General features: G+C 42.9%; 1 protein-coding gene across 5 annotated transcripts in view; it reads right to left on the reverse strand.

The window, feature by feature from the left end:
- AUTS2 (activator of transcription and developmental regulator AUTS2) overlaps window positions 1-19,630 on the reverse strand; it is a 1,404,533-nt gene that overhangs the window by 648,496 nt on the left and 736,407 nt on the right. The gene's annotated exons all lie outside the window — the stretch shown is intronic.

The raw sequence follows: 19,630 nt of genomic DNA on the forward strand, positions 1-19,630 counted from the left end.
AGGAGCGACAACTGGGATAGAAAATAAATATCCCTTGCGAAGAGTGCATATGGTGAACAAATAGAAGGAGGAGTGAAATAAAGAACCAATAATTTGCTCTATTTTCTCTGCATCATTTGGACCTGTAGGCACCTGTTATATTTGATGTACTAAGGTTATACTATATAAACCTCCTGGTTTATAGTAAAAGGTTGTTTTAAATGTGTACATGTTTATGTACAGTATGGACTATATACTGTATGGCTGCAGTGCAATGCTTTTTCATGGGGAAAGTACTTTCTGGAAACGGCACTTACACGCATGCCTTCCTGAGTGATGCGCAGCTTTATACCATACCAGGGCCCTGCATAGCACTCTAATTTTACTCAACGTCTACAATGTGGAACTATTAGTAAACTAACTAATATCAAACTATAACTAAATATCACTAACCTAACTAAATGAACAAACTTTCTTAACTATATAACTAGTTGTAACTTTTCACTACTACTTTTTAGACTTTATACAGATAGGAAAGCATCACCTAAATCAGCGGTGCGCAAGCTGGAGGGCGCCCCCCCCCAGGGGGAGTGCAAGTTTGATATGGGGGGTTGCGGCGGTTGCAGAGGCCCCGCGCTCTTCCCCCAAGGCATTTAAATTTATGCCGGGGGATCACATGAGGCCTCTGCAACTTCACTTACCTTTTCTTCGGCGACGCATCGCCATGGCAACTCGGCGTCATTTGGGGTTATGTGATGTCACATTGGCATAACAACGTGACATCACTTGACCCCGCGGCATCATTTGACGCCTGAGAGCCGGAGGGAAGGTAAGGGAGGGCGGCGCTGCAGGGAAAGACTGTGCACCCCTGACCTAAATCACCCCTGAACAAGCTGTATAGCAAAACGGGTTCAAGTGAACAAAAATAGAAGGAGCACTGCAAAAAGAAGAGAATTGGAGGCACTGAATCAAAAAATAAAAGTCAAACTATGACAGCATAAAACCAGTAAAAAAAGGAGGGATCTCGGGGTGGCCACCCAAGGATTTTAAGCGGGGTGGGTAACCCCTTGTATGCCATAGCGGTTGTACCTCCATGACATACAAAGGCAGTTAGGGTTTTTATATTAACCCCTTGGCTACCTTAGTGACCATGAAGGCAACCTTCTGCGAAAGCTTTGCACATCTTTATTTGTGACCATTTTTACGCATTTGTTTTTTTTTACATCTGAAGTCAAAACAAGAGTGGAATTGCCAAATTAAATAGACAGAATGCCCTTAAGGAAATCTGTCTGCTTCGTCTTACCAGAGCATCACAGGGACTGCATTTATTTCAGAAACATAAAAGTTTGTCAGAAATGGCAACACTGCTATTTAAAATGATGGATTGTTTCCTATAACCCTTAAATTAACATTACAAAGCCTTGACCTTGTGTGCATTAACTATTCCCCCAAGATCTGCAGGAATATTTTACGAGTTGTTTCATTTTGCCGTCTTCCTTCTGATTACCTTTGGGGCTTATTAAGAAATCCACTCGTTTTGTCTTGGGGGCACAAGAGAAAAGCAAAGCGCCAACCAAGGTTCTGAGATATTGATGGTACAAGATGAAAGGGATTTATTTACAGAAAAAAAAAAAGATATGGATAAAGAAATGACTGCAATTACTACATGCACAGAATTATTATTGGAACCAAATTTGTATTTATTAAAAAGAGACATAAAAAATAGAAATGCATGAGATTTATTGGAACATACAGGCATACCTTGCATTAATGTACGCAATGGGACCGGAGCATGTATGTAAAGCGAAAATGTACTTAAAGTGAAGCACTACCTTTTCCCACTTACTGATGCATGTACTGTACTGCAATCGTCATATACGTGCATAACTGATATAAATAACGCATTTGTAACAGGCTCTATAGTCTCCCCGCTTCCGCACAGCTTCGGTATAGGTAGGGAGCCGGTATTGCTGTTCAGGACGTGATGACAGGCGCATGGGTGAGCTGCCGTTTGCCTATTGGGCGATATGTACTTACTCGCGAGTGTACTTAAAGTGAGTGTACTTAAAGCGGGGTATGCCTGTATACAGTATGTCAAATAACTCTGCCCATTAACTCTTTTGCAACGCGCATAGAAAAAAACCCAGATGAAGGGGGAATTTGTTTGTGATTACTGTGGTTTCCCAAATACCAAATAGCTACTTGTTGGGTCTACGTTGGGCAACATTTTCTCTGGAGACCTTTGGGGTTAAAAAAAATGTGCTCGGTAATATGTTCATTATTTCATTATCCCAACATAAATACATGATTTTACTTTTATAAACCATGGAATTGATGTTGTAGTATAGCTTTTTCTCAGGAGATAAAGTAGAATTACACATTTCAAAATGTACAAGTTAGGGTCTTCAAAGTCTAAAGTTAGTTGACAAGTATGTAATGTAACATGCACAATACACCATTCAGAGTGTGCACTATGTAAACAAAAAGAAAACCAGATAGGGTATACACAACATTGGGAAAGTAATGGAGCAGGACTATCCCTTTACATATTTTGAGTATCATTGTTTGAATCAAAATCAGCATTGGATCAAAAACTTGAAATGTCCCCGGAGTTCAGCAGATAAACACTATTCATAGGGTTTCCAGGTGTCCAGTATTGAACTGGAATGTCCTGTATTTGGACACTGTCCAGTAAAAAAATAAGAGGTAATACTGGACATGTATGTGTATTTTACTTCTCTGGACATAGTGACCTGACCAGCTTGGGGGGCTAAGAGATTTCCCTGAGCAGGGAGAAAGCAGGGCTGTTGTTAGGATGCTGGGCAGCTTCCTCCATCCTAATTGGCTGCTGCTGGGTAATGCAGCCAATATTTCACCATTGTGTCAATTATTTTTGGAGAAGTCACCTGGTAACTCTACATAGGATGTAGTGCCGGACTTACACATAAGCTAACTAAGCAACAGTTAAGGACCACACAATATGAGGGGCCTTAAAAAAAGAAACACATTAATGTATTTCCAGTTTTAAAATCAGATGAAAATGAAAGAAGATATGGGAAAAGAAGTCTCTATAAATATGGACATTTTTGTTCAAATATGACCCTATGCATCATGCATCAAAAGTGCCAAACTTCATAGCTTATCGTTTGTCATCATCAATGATTTTGCTCTCCAAAATTCACGAAAGAAAATGTTTAATTTTAAAATTAATGTGATGTGCAAAGACTGTTCATTTTAGCTTTACACCGTCATATTTTTTATATAACAATGCTTGTGCAATGCTTTCATTCATTTCAGTTTCATGTTTATATTTTCAATGGTCCCTTCAGTCAGAATAATAAATTTATTCCTAATTTTTGGGACCTCTTAAACTTGACAAAACTTAGGGCCTCAGAAATGGATGGGTGAATTTAGATCCGCCTCAGATCGAGCGGTTCCTTTGATCCGCAGGCAAAGAGAGAGATTTGTGTCCCCGTTCTGTCTTACGATACCCATTTTTCGTGCATTTCATTCATGTAGCACCAAAATGAGTGCCTATGCCTGTAGTAGCTCTCTACCCCTGGCTTCCCTTAAAAGCAGACTACTTCCACTTCTTGGTTGACAGCTTAATGTTCCTTGTGGAGCACACCTGAGATACCAGTGAAATACGCTAATAGCTAGATTAGCTACATGTACACTGGCGACACACTTTATTCGAGCTCGGCTAGTCCCACGAATTCGGGTATACCCGGGTGTATTGAGGTTTGTGACTGTTTTCTGCCCGAGTGCATTGGGTTATTTTCCAGGCAGGGATTGAAGCATTTTATTCCCGCTGGCTGCAATACTGCACAGTATATATATACTGCATTACAATTCATGAATTTATGCCATCTGGTAGACACGCGAAGCATTGCAGCCTATTAAATCCTAATCATTATCATTTAACAGATCAGCCGCCCGTCAGCCAGGCATGAACCCAGGCTGGGAAGGCAAACACAACAGGGCTTGTCAGAGGTGAGGAGCGGCGCATTCCAGGTATCTGCCAGGTACATACTGGGTATTTGCTCGAATAAAGTGTGTCGGTGCAGTATGAGCATTGAGCGGTGGGCAGTGAGCAAAGTAGTATGTGACAATAATGCTCCCATTCAGCTTGTGTAGCTCACACTGCTAGAGCTGTGGCCTAGAAAGGCAGTGGTTGTGGGTTCTAGTCCTGTTGGTCTGACACCATTCCATTCATTAGGTTGGTACAATAGGCTTATTATCAACTCTATATAGTTGGTATGGAAATCATTCAAAAAGTGAGGGACGGGACTCATTTAAATATACTTTGCATAGGCATTAAAATATATCTCAGATTCTATATTTTTTCATGCATTACCAATTAAAGAAGCAGTCCAAGCTGTCATTTTTTTAAATGTAATTTATTTTTTTCCCTTTAATACTGCACCGACACACTTTATTCGAGCAAATACCCAGTATGTACCTGGCAGATACCTGGAATGTGCCGCTCCTCACCTCTGACAAGCCCCGTTGCGTTTGCCTTCCCAGCCTGGGTTCATGCCTGGCTGACGGGCGGCTAATCTGTTAAATGATAATGATTAGGATTTAATAGGCTGCAATGCTTCGCGTGTCTACCAGATGGCATAAATTCATGAATTGTAATGCAGTATATATATATATACTGTGCAGTATTGCAGCCAGCGGGAATAAAATGCTTCAATCCCTGCTTGGAAAATACCTCAATGCACTCGGGCAGAAAACAGTCACAAACCTCAATACACCCGGGTATACCCGAATTCGTGGGACTAGCCGAGCTCGAATAAAGTGTGTCGCCAGTGGATGTGCATCAATACAATCCACACAATGATAAGTAATTAGCTAAGTTCCTGATCGATCCGTTCTCCTGTGATTGATGGGTAAAGATTTGGCTTGGGGGTTCACTAAATGTATGTCAGTGCAGCAGAAGAGGATCAAAGATGCAAAGTTCTGTGGGGAAGATCATGTAACCAGGCAGACACTAGATACAACTGGTACATTGCTAGAGGGAGGGCAAGGCTCAAAAAGGTGTGTGCCAAAGCCTGTTTCAGAACAGGAAGTGGGATGTGACTTTGTAAATGGTTGCTATAGAAACAAAAAATGCTGGTTACATTATAATACATTACAAATGTAATTTAGAGTTGTTTAAAAAAATGCTACAAATATTTTCTCATAGTACAGAACTGATTTATAAAAAAAATACACACCTTTAGGAAATTGCTTGGACTGCAGCTTTAAAGTCCAGACAAAGAATTACAATCACTAAAAAAAAAGAATTATCTGTTATATTTGGCAAAATAAAAATTCAAGAATTCATATATCTATCCTATATCACCCTAAATCAGAGGGAGGATTAGCTCTCCCAGAATTTAAAAGAAATTAACAGGCAGCCAAACTGGGACAAGTAATTAGTTGCCATAGCAACCCAGCTGAAAAGAACTGGGTGGAATAGAAGACTTAATTTGCCACCCTGAGGAGCTCCAGCACATCCTCTGGTTACTATAGGAACCAACCAAATCTGTGGACACAGCATGGAGCCTCTAGGGTGAAAGATGTGATGGATTTTAATACCATCAAGCCCTTCCTAAACTACAACTAATATTCAAAATCCCAAATACTGAATTCTTTAGATACAGTACTTGCAATTTAGGCATCTTTGAATCTTGGTGTAACTCCCAATCTTTAGCCAAGGGAGTTACCTCAGTATTGTACCATGCAATACGCAGCATCCCCGGGGACCCTAGGACAGACAAACATATGTTGGCATGGGAAAAAGAAATGGAAACTTGGCAAGACATTTTGGTGGCAGAAGGTAAAAATTCCACTTGTGTGGTAATTAATGAATACATTTACAAGATTCTATATCGTTGGTATTACACTCCTGTCAAATTAAATTCAATCTATCCGAATGTCTCCCCCCTGTGTTGGAGGGAATGTGACAACACAGGTTCCATCCTACATATTTGGCATACCTTCGCACTTTCCGGCCGCACATGTGCGACCGTCACTTGCTGGCCGCTTGCATGCATATGCAATAGGCACTTGCTAGCCACATGTGTGCATGCACGTTGGGCGCTTGCCGGCAATGCGCATGCGCATGCATAGCTGGCAAGGGCCGATCGGGATGTCACACGGCATCGCATTGCCATGGCACGTGAAGGCACGAAGGAGGAGGCAGCACCAGATAAGTGAATATGGGTTGCATATTTGTAAATCCGCCACTGGAGATATAGCGTATCTCCATGATTCGACCAACATATTTGTGGACAACTGGGATCCCTGGTTCACACATTTCAATAAAAAAATAAGATTTTAAGTTCTGTATGGATCTGTTGATGGCCCAACACAATACAAAAACATAATATCAAAAAGCCGATGAATCTCTTTAAAAATGTATATATTTTAATAATAGCACTGTATATTTTGTATTTATCGTACAACCCGCCTCTTCCCTTCCCTCCCCCCCATCCTTCCCCAATATTCCTTTACCCTCATTCTTTGTTCTGTAAAACTTGATATATGTTGACTATGTTGTGAAACTGTCTTGAAAATGCTAAATAAAAAGTAACAATAAAAAATAAAAAATATATATATATATGCAAATATAGCTGTATGCTCATCTGCATGTCTTAGGCAGGTCTCCAACCCCGCCTTTCCCCATTATCACCCAGCATACAGCATACTTCCACTGCAGCAAGGGATTCTGGGAAATGACATGCAAATGAGCACACAGTGTCACTTTTTGCCTCAATAACCATTTTTAACATGGTTCCCTATAGTGCTGTATGCTGGGTGATAATGGGGAAAGGCGGGGTTGCAGACCTGCCTAAGACATGCAGATGAGCATACAGCTATATTTGCATATTTGCTTTCCTGTGGAGGGTTTTTGTCACTTTTTTTACTCACCATAACTTAACTCAGTATTATGGTTTATATATATATATATATATATATATATATATATATATATATATATATATATACAGTGTTCGACAAACCTATACATTTGCTCGCCCCGGGCGAGTGGATTTAACCCCCGGGCGAGTAAATATTGGCCCAAGCAGCACACGTTTGGTACTAGGTGGTGAGTAGATTTTTTTGTGTGGCGAGTAGATTTTTTGGTGATTTGTCAACCACTGTATATATATATCCCTATTCAGAAGGTCAATTCAGAAGGCTCTAGTAGGATGCCTTGGAGCAAACATCACATTAATAACTGTGAAATGGGCTGATTCTCATAATATCTGTGACCTAAAGAGTCTTGTTGTATGAATATACAGTACACACAGTGTTTGTCACAATTGAGACAAAAACTGTATGTGATTAGAAAATATATATTTTCATAACTATATTCTTGACAAAATGGGGGTTATCCATTACACCAGGGGAGTGCAAACTGTGGGGTAAGACGCTTACAGAGGCCCGTGCTCTTCCACAAAGCATTTAAATGAAATGCCGGGGGACCACGCAAAGCCTCTAAGTTCCCTTACCTTGTCTCCGACATTTCTGCCGGCACGTCACCATGGCAGAGACCAGGTATGGAGGGCGTGTGCAGGGGGGGAGAGCAGGCAGGGGGCGCAGACTGAAACGCTAAAATAATGTGCAGCTTTTATTTGGGGAGTGGGGAAACAGCATCAGTTTGATCATACATTTGACTTCTTATCTGTTATAATATTATTTTCTTCCACTTAAATTAAACTTGTGCTGCACAGTGCTGGGACATGGATACAAAAAAATAAAAATAAACCACATTTATATTCCATCACTTTTAGTGACTTTGAAAATGATCCTCCAAGTTTCCCGACCCTATATTCTTTATGTAAGTAGCAATGTATGTTAATTGTTCTCCTAAGCCATACACACACACACACACACACACAAACCATATATATGTATAATATATATAAGAATGTTAAATCTACACACACATTTATATACTATATCTAAAATCAGGAACAGGGCACACGCAAAACATGATATGAAATAAAGGAAAACAGGACTGGCACTCCTATACTAAAAAAAAAATACTAAATAAAAGTGACCCCTCCCCATATTGGAGATGTTAAATGAAAGTGGTAAAAACAATATATGCCTAAATAATATACATTTTAGAATTGTAGAGTATTGGACAAAGAGCTAATCACTTGCTTGAATAAAGCCAGCATAATTAAGTTTTAACCACTTACAATTTTGGATACCAAGCGAAAATAAATGAATGCACTCTACACTCAAAAGGATTCAAATACAATAATTTGTGATGGAAATGCCAGTCACTTATTAATGGCCCCCAAACAAGGAGTGCAGTTCAGCAAATTACCACTGAAATGTATGCCAAATACACAAACCTGAAAAAAACATATACTGTATGAGAACAACTTGAGTAGTCAGGGCCGCCGACAGGGGGGTGAGTCAGAGGCCTGAGACCATCCCCAAGGTAGATAAGTTTGTATTTATTTGGCGCTTTTTTTTGTGTGTGTGTATTTGTGGGTGGGGGGATTTGTATGTATCTGGGATGGTGGTGGGGGGACTTTGGTATGTATTTGGGGGAAGTTTGGTATATATTTGGGGGGTGAGGGGAGTTTGATTTGTATTTGGGAGAGTTTGGTATGTATTTGGGGGTGGGGGAGATTGGTATGTATTTGGGGAAGGGGGGAGTTTGGTATGTATTTAGGGTGGGGGGGAGTTTGGTATGTATTTGGGGGTGGTGTATATATTTGGGGGTTTGTTATGTATTTGGGGAGTGGCGGGGGAGTTTTATATGTATTTTGGGGAGTTTGGTATGTATTGGTGGGTGGGGAGAGTTTGTTATATATTTGGGGGTGGTGGGAGTTTGGTATGCATTTTGGGGGTGGCGGGGTGTTTGGTATGTATTTGGGATCTGGGAGAGTTTTTTTTTAATGTATTTGGGGGGGCAGGGGTAGTTTGGTATGTAGTAGGGGTTGGGGGAGTTTGGTATGTATTTGGGGTTGAGGGAGTTTGATATGTATTTAGGGATGGAAGGATTGGTTTAGTATGTATTTGGGGGTTGGGGGGGGAGTTTGATTTGTATTTGGGGGAGTTTGGAATGTATTTGGGGGTAGGAGGAGTTTGATTTGTATTTGGGAGAGTTTGGGATGTATTTGGGGTGTGGGGGGGATTGGTTTAGTATGTATTTGGGGGTGGGGGAGATTGGTATGTATTTGGGGGTGGGAGGGAGTTTGGTATGTATTTAGGGTGGGGGGGAGTTTGGTATGTATTTGGGGTGGGGTGGAGTTTGGTATTTATTTGGGGGTGGTGTATGTATTTGGGGATTTGTTATGTATTTGGGTAGTGGCGGGGGAGTTTTATATGTATTTTGGGGAGTTTGGTATGTATTGGTGGGTGGGGAGAGTTTGTCATATATTTGGGGGTGGGGGGAGTTTGGTATGTATTTGGGGGTAGGGGGAATTTGGTATGTATTTGCGGGTGGGGGTAGTTTGGTATGCATTTTGGGGGTGGGGGAGTTTTTTATGTATTTGGGGGGGCAGGGGTAGTTTGGTATGTAGTTAGGGGTTGGGGGAGTTTTGTATGTATTTTGGGGAGTTTGGTATGTATTTAGGGGTGGGGGGAATTTGGTTAGTATTTGGGAGAGTTTTAGATATATTTTGGGGAGTTTGGTATGTATTTAGGGGTGGGGAGAGTTTATGTATTTGGGGGGTGGTGGGAGTTTGGTATGTATTTGGGGGCGGGGGGAGTTTGGTGTGTATTTAGGGGTTGGGGGGAGTTTTGGTATATATTTTGGGGAGTTTGGTATGTATTTGATGGGTGGGGAGAGTTTGTTATTATTTGTGGGGGTGAGGGCGCAGTTTGGTATGTATTTGGTGAGTGGAGGGGAGTTTGGTAGTATGTATTTGGGGAGTGGGGGGGAGTTTAGAAGTATGTATTTGGGGGGTGGGGGTAAGTTTGGTATGTATTTGGGGGATGGGGGAGGAGAGCTTGGTATGTATTTGGAGGTTAGTATTTATTTGGGGGTTGGTATGTATTTGGGGGTGGCGAGGGAGTTTGGTATGTATTTGAGGAGTGGGGGGTTTGGTATGTATTTGGGTGGTGAGGGGGAGTTAGGTATGTATTTGGTGGGTGGGGGGGGAGTTTGGTATGTATTTAGGTGTGGGTATTGGTATGTATTTGGGGGGTAGGGAGGAGTTTGGTATTATGTATTTGGGGAGAGGGGGTGAGTTTGGTATGTATTTGGGGGTGGGGGTGAGTTTTGTATGTATTTGGGGGTGGGGGGACTTTGGTATGTATTTAGGGTGTGGGGGGAGTTTGGTATGTATTTAGGGGGTGGGGGGAGTTTGGTTTATATTTGGGAGTTTGATATGTATTTGATGGGTGGGGGAGAGTTTGGTATGTATTTGGGGGGTGGGGGCAGTTTGGAATGTATTTAGGGGGTGGGAGGGAGTTTGGTTTGTATTTGGGAGTTTGATACTGTACAGTATGTATTTGATGGATGGGGGGAGCTTGGTATGTATTTTGGTGGTGGGGGGAGTTTGGTATGTATTTGGTGGTGTTTGGTATGTATTTAGGGGGTGGGGGGGGGAGTTTGGTTTGTAATTGGGAGAGTTTGATATGTATTTTATGGTGGGGGAATTTGGTATGTATTTGGGGGTGGGGGGGAGTTCGGTATGTATTTGGGGAGTGGGGGGAAGTTTGGTATGTATTTAGGGGGTGGGGGGGAGTTTGGTTTGTATTTGGGATTTTGATACTGTATGTAATTGATGGGTGGGTGGAGTTTGGTATGTATTTGGGGGATGGGTGGGAGTTTGGTAGTATGTATTTGGGGAGTGGGGGGGAGTTTGGTAGTATGTATTTGGGCGGTGGGGGTAAGTTTGGTATGTATTTGGGGTTGGGGGTAAGTTTGGTATGTATTTGAGGGTGGTGAGGGAGTTTGGTATGTATTTGAGGAGTGGGGGGTTTGGTATGTATCTGGGGGGGAAGGGGAGTTAGGTATGTATTTGGGGGGGTGGGAGGGAGTTTGGTAGTACAGTATGTATTTGTGGAGTGGGGGTGAGTTTGGTATGTTTTTGCGGGTGGGGGGAGTTTGGTATGTATTTGGGGTGTGGGGGATTTTGGTATGTATTTTGGTGGTGGGGGGAGTTTCGTATGTATTTTGGTGGTGGGGGGAGTTTCGTATGTATTTTGGTGGTGGGGGGAGTTTGGTGTGTATTTGGGGGAGTTTGGTATGTATTTAGGGGGTGGGAGGGAGTTTGGTTTGTATTTGGGAGAGTTTGATATATATTTGATGGGTGGGGGAATTTGGTATGTATTTGGGGAGTGGGGGGAAGTTTGGTATGTATTTGGGGGTGGGGATTGGTATGTATTTGGGGGGTGGGGGGGGAGTTTAGTAGTATGTATTCGGGGAGTGGGGGTGAGTTTGGTTTGTATGTGGGAGTTTGATATGTATTTGATGGGTGGGGGAGAGTTTGGTATGTATTTGGGGGGTGGGGGAGTTTGGCATGTATTTGGGGGAGTTTGGTATGTATTTAGGGGGTGGGTGGGAGTCTGGTTTGTATTTGGGAGAGTTTGATATGTATTTGATGGGTGGGGGATAGTTGGTATGTATTTGGGGGGTGGAGGGGAGTTCGGTATGTATTTGGGGAGTGGGTGATTATGTATTTGGGGGATGGGTGGAAGTTTGGTAGTATGTATTTTGGGAGTGGGGGGGAGTTTGGTAGTATGTATTTGGGGGGTGGGGGTAACTTTGGTATGTATTTGGGGGATGGGGGAGGAGAGTGTGGTATGTATTTGGAGGTTAGTATGTATTTGGGGGTTGGTATGTATTTGGGGGTGGGGTTAAGTTTGGTATGTATTTGGGGGAGTTTGGTATGTATTTGTGGGTGGGGGGGGTGTTTGGTATGTATTTCGGGTGGCGAGGGAGTTTGGTATGTATTTGAGGGGTGGGGGGTTAGGTATGTATTTGGGGGGTGAGGGGGAGTTAGGTATGTATTTGGGGGATGGGTGGAGTTTGGTAGTATGTATTTGGGGAGTGGGGTGAGTTTGGTATGTATTTGGGGTGGGTGGAGTTTGGTATGTATTTGGGGGGTAGGGTGAGTTTGGAATGTATTCGGGGGGTGGGAGTTTGGTATGTATTTGGGAGAGTGTGGTATGTATTGGGGGTTGGTATGTATTTGGGGGTGGGGGTTGGTATGTATTTGGGGGATGGGGGGGAGTTTGGTATGTATTCGGGGGTGGAGAGTTTGGTATGTATTTGGTGGGTGGGGGAGAGTTTGGTATGTATTTGGGTGGTGGGGGGCATTTGGTAGTATGTATTTGGGGGTGGAGGGGAGTTTGATAATATGTATTTGGGGAGTGGGGGATCGGGGGGAGTTTGGTATGTATTTGGGGGGTCGGGGGGAGTTTGGTATGTATTTGGGGGGTGAGGGGGAGTTAGGTATGTATTTGGCTAGGTGGGGGAGAGTTTGGTAGTACAGTTTGTATTTGTGGAGTGGGGGAGTTTGGAATGTTTTTGGGGGTGGGGGGAGTTTGGTATGTATTTGGGGGTGTTTGGGATGTATTTGGGGGTGGCGAAGGAGTTTGGTATGTATTTGAGGGGTGGGGGGTTTGGTATGTATTTGGGGGTGAGGGGGAGTTAGGTATGTATTTGGGGGGGTGGGGGGGAGTTTGGTAGTACAGTATGTATTTGTGGAGTGGGGGGAGTTTGGTATGTATTTGGGGTGTGGGGGAGTTTGGTATGTATTTTGGTGGTGGGGGGAGTTTGGTATGTATTTGGTGGAGTTTGGTATGTATTTAGGGGGTGGGGGGAAGTTTGGTTTGTAATTGGGAGAGTTTGATATATATTTGATGGTGGGGAATGTGGTATGTATTTGGGGGTGGGGGGGAGTTCGGTATGTATTTGGGGAGTGGAGGGAAGTTTGGTATGTATTTAGGGGGTGGGGGGGAGTTTGGTTTGTATTTGGGATTTTGATACTGTATGTATTTGATGGGTGGGGGGAGTTTGGTATGTATTTGGGGGATGGGTGGGAGTTTGGTAGTATGTATTTGGGGAGTGGGGGGGAGTTTGGTAGTATGTATTTGGGGGGTGGGGGTAAGTTTGGTATGTATTTGGGGTTGGGGGTAAGTTTGGTATGTATTTGGGGGTGGCGAGGGAGTTTGGTATGTATTTGAGGAGTGGGGGGTTTGGTATGTATCTGGGGGTGAAGGGGAGTTAGGTATGTATTTGGGGGGGCGGGGGGGGGAGTTTGGTAGTACAGTATGTATTTGTGGAGTGGGGGTGAGTTTGGTATGTTTTTGCGGGTAGGGGGAGTTTGGTATGTATTTGGGGTGTGGGGAAGTTTGGTATGTATTTCGGTGGTGGGGGGAGTTTGGTATGTATTTTGGTGGTGGGGGGAGTTTGGTGTGTATTTGGGGGAGTTTGGTATGTATTTAGGGGGTGGGAGGGAGTTTGGTTTGTAATTGGGAGAGTTTGATATGTATTTGATGGTGGGGGAATTTGGTATGTATTTGGGGGTGGGGGGGAGTTTGGTATGTATTTGGGGAGTGGGGGGAAGTTTGGTATGTATTTAGGGGGTGGGGGGGAGTTTGGTTTGTATTTGGGATTTTGATACTGTATGTATTTGATGGGTGGGGGGAGTTTGGTATGTATTTGGGGGATGGGTGGGAGTTTGGTAGTATGTATTTAGGGAGTGGGGGGGAGTTTGGTAGTATGTATTTGGGGGGTGGGGGTAAGTTTGGTATGTATTTGGGGGTGGCGAGGGTGTTTGGTATGTATTTGAGGAGTGGGGGGTTTGGTATGTATCTGGGGTTGAAGGGGAGTTAGGTATGTATTTGGGGGGGGGTGCGGGGGAGTTTGGTAGTACAGTATGTATTTGTGGAGTGGGGGTGAGTTTGGTATGTTTTTGCGGGTGGGGGAGTTTGGTATGTATGTGGGGTGTGGCGGAGTTTGGTATATATTTTGGTGGTGGGGGGAGTTTGGTATGTATTTTGGTGGTTGGGGGAGTTTGGTGTGTATTTGGGGGAGTTTGGTATGTATTTAGGGGGTGGTAGGGAGTTTGGTTTGTATTTGGGAGAGTTTGATATATATTTGATGGGTGGGGGAATTTGGTATGTATTTGGGGAGTGGGGGGAAGTTTGGTATGTATTTGGGGGTGGGGGTTGGTATGTATTTGGGGGGTGGGGGGGAGTTTGGTAGTATGTATTCGGGAAGTGGGGGTGAGTTTGGTATGTATTTAGGGTGGGGGGGAGTTTGGTTTGTATGTGGGAGTTTGATATGTATTTGATGGGTGGGGGAGAGTTTGGTATGTATTTGGGGGGTGAGGGAGTTTGGAATGTATTTGGGGGAGTTTGGTATGTATTTAGGGGGTGGGTGGGAGTTTGGTTTGTATTTGGGAGTGTTTGATATGTATTTGATGGGTGGGGGATAGTTTGGTATGTATTTGGGGGGTGGAGGGGAGTTCGGTATGTATTTGGGTAGTGGGGGGGGTTGTTATGTATTTGGGGGATGGGTGGAAGTTTGGTAGTATGTCTTTTGGGAGTGAGGGGGAGTTTGGTAGTATGTATTTGGGGGGTGGGGGTAACTTTGGTATGTATTTGGGGGATGGGGGAGGAGAGTGTGGTATGTATTTGGAGGTTAGTATGTATTTGGGGGTTGGTATGTATTTTGGGGTTGGGTTAAGTTTGGTATGTATTTGGGGGAGTTTGGTATGTATTTGGGGGTGAGGGGGTGTTTGGTATTTATTTGGGGGTGGCGAGGGAGTTTGGTATGTATTTGAGGGGTGGGGGGGTTTGGTATGTATTTGGGGGGTGAAGGGGAGTTAGGTATGTATTTGGGGGATGGGTGGAGTTTGGTAGTATGTATTTGGGGAGTGGGGTGAGTTTGGTATGTATTTGGGGTGGGTGGAGTTTGGTATTTATTTGGGGAGTAGGGGGAGTTTGGAATGTATTCAGGGGGTGGGAGTTTGCTATGTATTTGGGAAAGTGTGGTATGTATTGGGGGTTGGTATGTATTTGGGGGTGGGGGTTGGTATGTATTTGGTGGGTGGGGGAGAGTTTGGTATGTATTTGGGTGGTGGGGGGCATTTGGTAGTATGTATTTGGGGGTGGAGGGGAGTTTGATAATATGTATTTGGGGAGTGGGGGGGAGGGGGGAGTTTGGTATGTATTTGGGGGTCGGGGGGAGTTTGATATGTATTTGGGGGGTCAGGGGGAGTTTGGTATGTATTTGGGGGGTTGGGAGTTTGGTATGTATTTGGGGGTTGGGTTGTTGTGTATTTGGGGGTGGGGGTTGGTATGTATTTGGGGGGTTGCAGGGGAGGTTTAGCTCACACTGCTAGAGCTGAGACTTAGAAAAGCAGTGGTTCTGGGTTCTAGTCCTGTTGGTTCTGAGATGATTCCAGTCATTAAAAAGGTATCTCTCTCTCTCTCTCAAACGGATTCTGAAAAAAAAAATATCCATGCAGATTGCAGGCAATGGCAAATTCACATGAATACACCCAGATCGTCAAGCATGAAATCGCGTGTGGATTTTCATGTACGGAATGGATTTCCAGCAGAATCTCTGGAATTGACTTTTTATAGTTTCGCTACATCTCTACTATTGGGGTGGATCAGTGTGTGATTTGAAACTTAAAACGTTGTTAAATAAAAAATAAATTTAAATGCAGCTGTTCTTGTTCAGGTGTAATTACAAGGGAAAAAACTGCCATGTAAATGATGCCAAGATAATGAGTATTGCTATATACCTGTATTTGCTAACTGCAAAATGAACATTGCACAATAGTTTGGTAGTGGCCCATCAATTCTATGTGCCCGTCACAGGAATTGTACTGGTAGCATACAGTATGTATCCGGATGAGACAGGCTCCACTATAAATGATAACCCCGGATAAAGAAATCCATTTATTATTGGTATGACATCTTATGTGCAATGTGAGCTAATCAAAATTAGTGAATGCACCACAAAAAAAATAAATAATTACCCAAAGAGCCAGTAGAAATCAATAGCAAACTGATTACATCTCTAACTCACCAGCATATTTTATTTATGGCGACTGGAGTCGTTGTACACTATTAACAATGTCTGCTTCTGGGATCCTGCTGCCAGGAAGAGAAGATAAATACATAACACATAGACGAGAAGTGCATCTGGTCTTGGATCATAAAGCACATTAGAGTGAGCTTTGCACCTTACAGCTGGAGGGGTGCGGGGTGGGAATTCAGGCAACCCATGGATTAAAGACTGACACGGTCTAGTGCACGAAGGAGCGTCCATTAATCAGACTGCTGGTGCCACAGGAAGGGATCGTATTAGTGCAAGCCCTAGACGGAAGATATCCTCATAAAAGAAAAGTATGACATAGCCAGTACTTCAGGCATCTAGCTAAGCCTACTGCAGATGCAAATAATGAAATACAATTCTCAGGGCTGGGCCCTTGGGTAACATTTTCACTTCTACAATCCATTTTCAGTTTAGGTCGGGATTTTTAAGAAGACAGCAAGCAGCAACTCGACTCCCAGGTGACATGATGTGTTCCGATTTAGTCTTTGAATGTTGCAAATGAAATTCCCTCATCAGCCCTCTAATCACTCTTACCAGATGGGGCTTGTGCTCAATTTTGGATCCACAGGAAATTTAATGGTTATTGTTTCTGTTTAAATAGGAGATTATTGCATTTTAATAAGTTCTCTTTGGGACCTGCAGCAACAATAGAGCACAATGAATTACTGTAGATCGCTGTTACTGCATGCTGGGGAAAAATCAAGTTACTAAGTGTGACAAGTTGCTTTTTCTTGCCTTCCAGCAATCGCTCGGAGTGTATTTACCACCAAATTAAGTATGTGCCGTGGGGATAATATTTTTATCCTGCCAAGGGGGGAAGGTGCTTGTCTGTGGATTTTCATTAAAATGACACATCTGTTCAGCAATTTCACAAAGTAATTCTACTGAAAGTTTTATCAGCTAATTTTAATTATTCACTCCAGTGGGTTGAATACAGGATTCATCATCTTGAATTAATACATTTGATGGGGATTTCACAAAGAGGAGGGGAGGGAGGAATAAAAACAATCAACAAATTGAATTGTCATGCAATATGGATTTAATTGCGATTCTTTAATTAGGATAAGGCTGAGATTTGGTATTTTAAAGGTATTAAAAAGCTTAGCAATACAGTGGTAAAAATTAAGGAAATGCAATTAAACATTAGTGGGTGCGAACATAACGACGTGAGAATAATGTCAATAGGCTCAGGTTTGTCCCTTTGTGGAGGGAACCTGAAACTTTATGCGGGCGTGCATCCTTTCAGTCTGCTACAGGAGTAGGAATACAGTATTTATAGTACCTGAAATAAAGAGGGACTGATGAGGATACATTGAGGGTGGCTGAGTGTAATCGTATTATGACATAGCAGATATAAACAATTATAATTAATAATTTTAAACAAATGAATAAACCGGCTAAATTGTTATACATGGATATATAGGGGCCTTTTCTAGTGCTCGAAAGTGTGACAAACCACTTCTAAAGTGCACTTTAGTTTTGGAAGAGGGAACACATACTTTGCTATTCTGTAAGTCCTTAAAGCATGTCCAAACCGCGTCTAAAATACTTTTTTTTAGAACGGTTTCACTCTGGTTCTGCCAAGCCGATCGATTTTTCAAAAAAGCCTCCAACTCGCAATTTTTATATAGGGGGGTGAGGTTGGTATTCCGAGTTACATCTACAGCCTCAAATATGAGTTTAGGTGGGAAAGCAAAAACCATAAATTATACTGGGGATAGAATTCGCACCAACTCTGGTCATTCCGCTTCTAAAGCAAGTACAAACCGGGCAGATTGGCTGCTAAACCATTCAGTTTGCCATTTTTTTTAGATGCAGTTTAGAAGACGCGGTTTGTCATAGAGAATACTGTTTTTTTTTCTTCACATTTCATTCAGCTACTTCTGAACATGCCAAACCATGCGGTTTGGCAATGACAACTGCGGAGCTATTAGAATATTTTTTTATATTACTTTAATATATTACTTATTTCTCTTTGCAAATAGAGTTTGGAGTTTCAACACAATTCTGTCAGGAAAAGTATAACCGTTTTCACACTTTGGGCTAGATTTGGTCGATATTGGAAAAAATGGCGGTCAGGGGACCTATTCCCTAAAGCCATATTGCCAGTTATCAAGAGGCTTTTTACTTCAGTGATATGCCTTGAATACATTTAACGAGGCATATACAAATGATTTATTATCACAAAAGTACTTATTTATATGCTACCACCAAAAATTAAATGAAATCCCAAAATATTACTACACAATATTAAATTAACTTTTAACACTTCAGTGAGTGCCCAGTTTGGCCCCAATGGTATTGAAGGGGTTACAAATAACTTGCTAGCTTAGAGCAGCGGTGCGCAAACTGGGGGGCGCGAGACTGTCGGCGGGGGGAGCGGGGTTTACAGAGGCCCCGCGCGCTTCTCGAAGGCACTTAAATTAAGTGCCGGGGGAGCTGAAGGGCCTCTGTAAACCTTTACTTACCTAGGCCCCGGCGGCTTCCTTCCTGCGTCGCCATGGCAACGCGGCGTCAAAACGACACCGCAAGGTCATGTGACGTCACGTTGCTATGGCAACGTGACGTCATGATGCCGGAGCGCAGGTAAGTGGGGGGTAGAGGGGGCGAGGGAGTTAGGGGACCGCCGGCAGGGGGGCGCAGGGAAAAAAGTTTGCACCCCCCTGGCTTAGAGAACCGTAATGGTTATTACATATAACCACATGGTATAAAAGATTTCTATTTGTAAGTGGGTTTTTGGAGTTGGAGGAAATTGTCTTAGTGTCTATCATAGATCTCCTCCATTATCACCATGCAAATTAGCTCAATATTGTACAGTTATCGTTCATATTAATGACCTTGAGGTTAGTATAGAGAGCAAAGTCTCCATCTTTGCTGATGATACTAAATTGTGTAAGGTAGTAAAATCAGAGCAGAATGTAATTTCTCTTCAGAATGACTTGGACGAACTGGAAAATTGGGCAGGTAAATGGCAGATGAGGTTTAATACAGATACATGTAAATAATTATTCATCTCAAGGGTAGTACAAATGACACAGGTTCATCTCTTAAGGTTGGAGGAAAGGAGATTTTACCAGCAACAAAGGAAAGAGTTCTTTACAGTAAGGGCAGTTACAATGTGGAATTCATTACCCATAGAGATGGTGTAATGCAGATACATTGATATCTTCAAAAATATGTTGGACATCTATTTAGAAAGGAAAGGTATACAGGGATACACCAAATAAGTATACATGGGAAGGATGTTCAGCCAGGGAGTAAGCAGATGCAGCATAAGTATATGTCATCTAAATCTAGCATAGGTTGAACTTGATGGACATATCTCTTTTTTCAACCTCATCTACTATGTACAGTGGCGGCCGCCTTTAGCCTCCTGCGGCCGTTTCCCCGCGATTTTAAAAATCTCGGGCAGATGCGGCATGTTTTCGACCGTTTTAGACGCCGCGTGCGTTTTTAATTGTTTAGCGCTGTCTAGTGAATCGGCTGACGCGCGGCAAAGTGCGTGACAAACGGAAAACATCCCCAATTTTTTTCGGGGATGTAGGAGAATAAAAGGGGCCGCAACAGTAACTATGTAGGTCAAGTTTACAATACGCTTTACCTCTC

The sequence above is a fragment of the Ascaphus truei genome, chromosome 3 (genome assembly GCF_040206685.1).
Source record: "Ascaphus truei isolate aAscTru1 chromosome 3, aAscTru1.hap1, whole genome shotgun sequence".
Lineage (NCBI taxonomy): Eukaryota > Metazoa > Chordata > Amphibia > Anura > Ascaphidae > Ascaphus > Ascaphus truei.